The sequence below is a fragment of the Ziziphus jujuba genome, chromosome 9, assembly GCF_031755915.1.
Source record: "Ziziphus jujuba cultivar Dongzao chromosome 9, ASM3175591v1".
NCBI lineage: Eukaryota > Viridiplantae > Streptophyta > Magnoliopsida > Rosales > Rhamnaceae > Ziziphus > Ziziphus jujuba.
In genome coordinates, this window is record NC_083387.1 from 16,777,790 (window position 1) to 16,784,663 (window position 6,874).

Here is a 6,874-nt window from a genome sequence, read left to right on the forward strand (position 1 = left end):
CTTTTGAGAATTAATTACTCCCTGTATAAAGGCAGCTGGGTTGTCCTCAAATCTCTTGGGTTGAGCTCTAGTGATTGGCCCAGTCTTTATTCGTATTGAGTCAGCAACCCAGCGGGTTGTCGGTTGCGCTGGTTCGGGTGGATTCTCATCATTCCCCTCCTCTTGAAAAGGATTTGTCCTCAAATCAAAATCATCACCTACAGAAAATGGAGATAATTTAGCAACATTAAATGTAGTACTAACATTATACTCACCTGGTAAGTCAAGTTTGTAAGCATTTTCATTAATTCACTTCAAACCTTGAAAGGGTCCATCTCCACATGGCATAAGCTTGAACTTCCTTTGTTTTAGAAATCTCTCCTTCCTTAAATGAAACCAAACCCAATATCCAGGTTCAAAGACAACTTGTTTTCGGCCTTGATTAGCACTTCTTGCATATTGCTCGGTCCTTCTCTTAATATTTGCCTTTGTCTTTTCATGAATTTGCTTCACAAAATTAGCTTTTTGTTTTCTATCTAAATTAGCACATTCACTTGAAGGTAAATGTGTTAAATCTAATGGAGTCAAAGGATTGAAACCATAAACAATCTCAAATGGTGTATATTTAGTAGCTAAATGCAAAGACCTATTATAAGCAAATTCAACATGTGGTAAACATTCCTCTTATGTTTTTAAATTTCTACTAATTAAAGCCCATAACAATGCAGGCAAAGTTCTATTTACTACTTCAGTTTGTCCATCAGTTTGTGGATGACAAATAATTAAAAATAAAAGTTTAGTTCCTAGCTTAGCCCACTGAGTTTTCCAAAAATAACTTAAGAACTTAGCATTCCTATAAGTTAGCAACATATAATTTCCTAGGCATTCCACGCAATCTTATAATTTCCTGAAAGAATAAGTTAGCAACATTAGATGCATCATCAGTTTTATTACATGCTATAAATTGTGCCATCTTAGAAAATCTATTAACAATAACAAAAATTGAATCCTTACTTGTCCTTGACCTACGTAAACTAAGAATAAAATCCATAGAAAAATCCATCCAAGAAAAGGAAGGAATCGGCAATGGGAGGTAAAAATTGTGAGGCTTTAACTTGGACTTGGATTTTTATCACTTCAAGCATCTTTCACATATTCTCTCTACATCTCTTCTCATGTTAAGCCAATAAAAGTGTTCTTGTAGCAAGGATAAAGTTTTTAAAACACCAAAATGACCTATTAAACCACCTCCATGACCTTTCCGAACTAGTAACTCCCTAACGCTACAATTAGGCACACAAAGTTTATTTTCCCTAAACAAATACCCTTCAAAGATGTAAAATTCATTATAACCATGTTTTGTACAGGTCCTAAATATTTCTCCAAAGACACTATCATGCTCATAAAGTTCTTTCAATTGTTCAAATCCAAGTAATCTAGCATCTAAGGTAGAAAATAGTACATACCTTCAGGATAATGTATCGGTGACCACATTTTCCTTACCTTTTTTGTAGCGGATGACATAAGGAAAAGTTTCAATGAACTTAATCCACTTAGCATGCCTTCGGTTGAGCCTTCCTTTACCTTTAATGATCTTCAAAGATTCATGATCTGTATGAATAAAAAATTCCTTCGTCATTAGGTAATGTTGCCACATTTCCAAAGCTATCATCAAAGCATACATCTCTTTGTCATATGTCGGGTAGTTTAGTGCAGCTCCATTCAATTTCTCACTAAAGTAGGCTATGTGCCTTCCTTCTTGCATTAAAATAGCTCCAATACCTACACTCAAAGTATCACACTTAATTTTAAAAGTATTAGAAAAATTTGACAAAACTAGTAAAGGCGCATTGATTAATTTTTATTTTAACAAATTAAAATATTTATCTCGTACTCCCCCCCATTTGAAGCCAACATTCTTCTTTACAACTTTGATCAAAGGTGCTGCAATGGTACTAAAATCCTTGACAAATCTTTGGTAAAAACTAGCCAAACCATGAAAACTCCTCACTTGGGTAATGGAGGTAGGTTTCGGCCCCTCTTCGATTGCTTTCACCTTGGATTGATCAACTTTAATTCCTATAGTACTTACAACAAATCCTAGAAAAATAAGTTCACTTTTACAAAAATCACACTTTTTCAAGTTAGCAAATAACCTTTCCTTCCGAACAATATTTAAAACTTACCTAAGATATTCTACATGCTAATCTAGATGCCTACTATATACAAGAATATCATCAAAATAAACAACCACAAATTTACCAATAAATGGATGCATGACATGATTCATTAATCTCATAAAAGTACTAGGTGCATTAGTTAAACCAAAAGGCATCACTAACCATTCATCCGTACTTAGTCTTAAATGCAGTTTTCCATTCATCCCCCTCTTTCATTCTAATTTAATGATATCCACTCCTAAGATCAATTTTTGTAATCATACATGCACCATGCAATTCATCTAACATGTCATCTAACCTAGGAATTGAATGCCTATATTTAATGTTAATATTATTTATAGCTCTACAATCTACACACATGGGCCATGAACCATCTTTTTTAGGAACTAATAAAACCGGAACTGCACATGGACTCATACTTTCCCGAATATAACCTTTATCAAGCAACTCACTTACCTGCCTTTGTAGCTCCTTTGTCTCATCAGGATTACTTCTATATGCAGGTCTATTTGGAATTGTAGCTCCCGGTACAAAATCAATTTGATGATCAATCATTCGGATAGGTGGTAGTCCATTAGGAATTTCCTCTAGAAAGACATCATTAAATTCCTAGAAAAGAATATAAATAGAACTTGGCAATTCAAGTTCTTCGAGATTATCTTGATCATTTAAAGATACATCTTTATGAATCATAACCAGCAATGGTTTCTTACTCAAGATGACTTTGTTAACATCTCCAAAGCTAAGATAAATTTTTTTATTTTTCCTCTCTTTTCTTTCTTTCCCTTTCCCACTCATCGATTCACTCTCATTCTCGGGTTTCTCATTCTTCCTTTTGGGTTTCTCAATCTTTCTCTCGGGTTTTGTCCTCTCTTTCTTAGCCTTCTCTCTTTCCTTCCCTCAATCTTGAGTTTAGGACATTTACCTGGTTGGTCTTATTTGGCTTTGACTCCTTGGACTGATGTTGTTGCCGTGGGTGCCACACTAGTTCTTTTCTTGAGCCTTTCAGCCTCCCTTCTTTGTTGTATTTAAAGTTGGTCTCTAAATACCTTTTTAGGAGTCAATGGTTTCAGCTTGACCTTTTTACCTTTAAATCTAAAAACAATAGCATTCTCTCAACCATAATGTATAGTATCTTTATCAAATTGCCATGGTCTACCTAATAGAATATGACCTGCATGTATGGGAACAACATCACACAATACAACATCCATATATTTATCAATGCTAAATTTTACTTTGACTTGTTTATTAACTTTCATCTCACTACTATCATTAAGCCATTGTAATCTATATGATTTTGGATGTTTAATTGTTGCAAAGCCTAATTTATCAATCACAACATTGCTAATTACATTAGCATAACTTCCACTACCAATTATCATGCTACAAATCTTACATGGATTTCACAACGAATGTGCAAGATGGTCTCTCTTTGAAGTTGCTCCTCATCTTGGTACACAATCAAGACTCTCTTGCTCACCAAGTCAATTCGGCCTATATGCCTTGAGTGTTTCGGATTCCCCAAGTTCCTCATCTCCTACTTCTCCACCATCAATTTCGGTTTTAGCATCACTTTCTTCACTTTCGGATTCTAATTCACCATTACCTTTCAGCACAATAATTATCCTATCTGGGAATTAGCTAGCAATGTGTCCTCATCTTTGGTATTTAAAACACACAATATCATGAGTTCTAGAAGTTTTAGAATTAGATTTACCTTCATTCTTTGGTGCTTGGACAGATTTGGTTTTGGACTCCCTTTTTGGCCGATTGGTGCTTTTCTCACCTAGCTTAGGTTTTGGCTTGTTGTCATATGTGGGATTGCTTCTCCAAACACTTGGATTTGACCTCCCACTATTTGATACTCCTTCAAACCATGTACTAGTGCCCCTCCTCTTGAATTGATTCTCAAGTTTAATAGCCACATGTAACATCTCTTACAGTTCCACATATTGTTGCAACTCCAATTGATTGGCCATCTCACGATTCAACCCACCTAGAAACCGTGCCATGGTAGCTTCTCTATCTTCATTCATGCTCAATCTCATCATAAGTGATTCATATGGATCATGAATTTTTGAAGCACATTAAAGGCGAAGGGAAGCTTAACGGCGAAGGGAAGCTTAACCAAAGGCATGCTAAGTAGATTGAGTTCATTGAGACATTTCCTTATGTCATCCACTGCAAAAAAGATAAGGAAAATGTGGTCACCGACGCATTATCCCAAAGGTATGTATTGTTCTCTACCTTAGATGCTAGATTGCTTGGATTTGAACAATTAAAAGACTTTATGAGAATGATAGTGAGGAAGAAATATTTAGGACTTGTTCAAAACATGATTTTAATAATGATTTTAATAAATTTTACATCTTTGAGGGGTATTTGTTTAGGAAAAATAAACTTTGTGTGCCTATTGCAGCATTAGGGAATTGTTAGTGAGAGAAGGTCATGATGGTGGTTTAATGGGTCATTTTGGTGTTTTAAAAACATTATCCTTACTGCAAGAACAGTTTTATTGGCCTAACATGAGGAGAGATGTGGAGAAAATATGTGAAAGATGCTTGAAGTGCCGAAAAGCCAAATCCAAGTTGAAGCCGCATGGTTTGTACCATTCATTGCCGATTCCTTCTTTTCCTTGGTCGGATTTGTCTATGGACGTTATTCTTGGTTTACCTATGTCAAGGACAGGTAAGGATTCAATATTTGTTGTTGTGAATAGGTTTTCTAAGATGGTACATTTCATTCCATGTAACAAAACTGATGATGAATCTAATGTTGCTAACTTATTCTTTAAGGAATTTGTTAGATTGCATGGTATGCCCAGTACATTTGTTTTAGTAGGGATGCTAAGTTTTTAAGTTATTTTGGAAAAACTTTATGGGCTAAGTTAAGAATTAAACTTCTATTTTCAACTACTTGTCATCCACAAACTGATAGACAAACCAAAGTAGTAAATAGGACTTTGTCTGCATTGTTATGGGCTTTAATTAGTAGGAACTTAAGAACATGGGAAAAATGTTTACCACATATCGAATCTGCTTATAACAGATCTTTGCATTCAGCCACTAAATATTCACCATTTGAGATTGTTTATGGTTTTAATCCTTTGACATCATTAGATTTCACACCTTTACCTCTAAGTGAACGTGCTAATCTAGATGGAAAACAAAAAGCTGATTTTGTGAAGGTGATTCATGAGAAGACTAAAGCAAACATTGAGAGGAAGACAGAGCAATATGCAAGGAGTGCTAATCAAGGCTGACAACAAGTTGTCTTTGAACCTGGAGATTGGGTTTGGTTGCACTTAAGGAAGGAGAGATTTCCCGAATAAAGGAAGTTCAAGCTTATGCCGCGTGGAAATGGACCTTTCCAAGTTTTGGAGCAGATAAATGACAATGCTTACAAACTTGATTTTCCGGGTGAGTATAATGTTAGTGCCACATTTAATTTGCTGACTTATCTCCTTTTTCTGTAAGTGATGACTTTGATTTGAGGGCAAATCCTTTTCAAGAGGAGGGGAATGATGAGAATCTACCTAAATCTGCATAACTTGTCACCCGCGTGGGTGTTAACCCGATACGGATGAAGACTGGGACAATCGCTAGACTTTAAGTCAAAAGATTTAAGGACAATCTTTCTACCTTCTATAGGGAGCAATTAATTCTCAAAAGGGTTTGACAATACCGGAAGATACAAAGCCTGTTTTAAGCATCCAAGTGGTGGAGGCCGATACGGATCCGGATAGCTATTTTCATGCGAATATGGACTCCAGGCAGCAAGGAATGTTCCAACACTTCATGGATTCAATATATATCTCTAAGAGGTCATGTAATCAAGTCGAGGCAGCTTCAAAGGTAATAAAAAAGGCTTGTGTGCATGGGAGAGAAAGTTGGCCGGTTTTGCTGTATTATTTGCTGGCTTTATTATATTTTGCTGATTTGACATTTTCTCTTTGTTCCAGCCAAAGGCAACGTGTGGGACTCAATAGTAATCCTATTTGGCATCCTACAAGGCATATGGAAGCTGATTTGGAGCTTAAATTGGTCAAAGAATGATGAAAGATAGCTTAATTAGAAAGATAGTCAAATAGTTTCCTAATTTGATTTTGACTTTTTGTTTTAGGAAATTAGTTTTTTATTTGGTTTCTATTTATTTATTTTCTAGTCAAATCAACTTAGGAAATTTATTGTTTTATTCTTTTCACTGTAAATTAATTAATTTCTAATTCAAAATAAAGGAATTAATTTATCAAAATTAGATTAGGAAATGAGAGAGAAAATTCGGCCACATTAGGCTTCCTAATCCTTTTGGTCAGTTTTGTCTTAATTCTTTAAGGTTTATTGTTTTGTGTCTCTAGCCTATTTAAGGGCTTATTTTTGAGGAAGAACACAACCTTTAATAATATTCATAGATTATTTTGTGAGATAGAATTCTCTTTATTCTCTTTGAACACCTAAAATACCATTAGAGAGTGTGTGTTTTAGTTTTGACTTATCAATAGAACATCCATAACCTATTGTGGCATCTTCATTATACCAAGGTTTCTAATCACAGGTTGGTTAGAGGTTGATGTGACCATAAGAACTTGAACTTAATTTTCCGATTCGACTAATATAACACGGGGTTCAGGCACGAGTTGACCTAGGTTCGTATTAATGAGCATCTCTATCTCCTTGTAATAATCCTCCACAGACCTACTACCTTGCAATAAA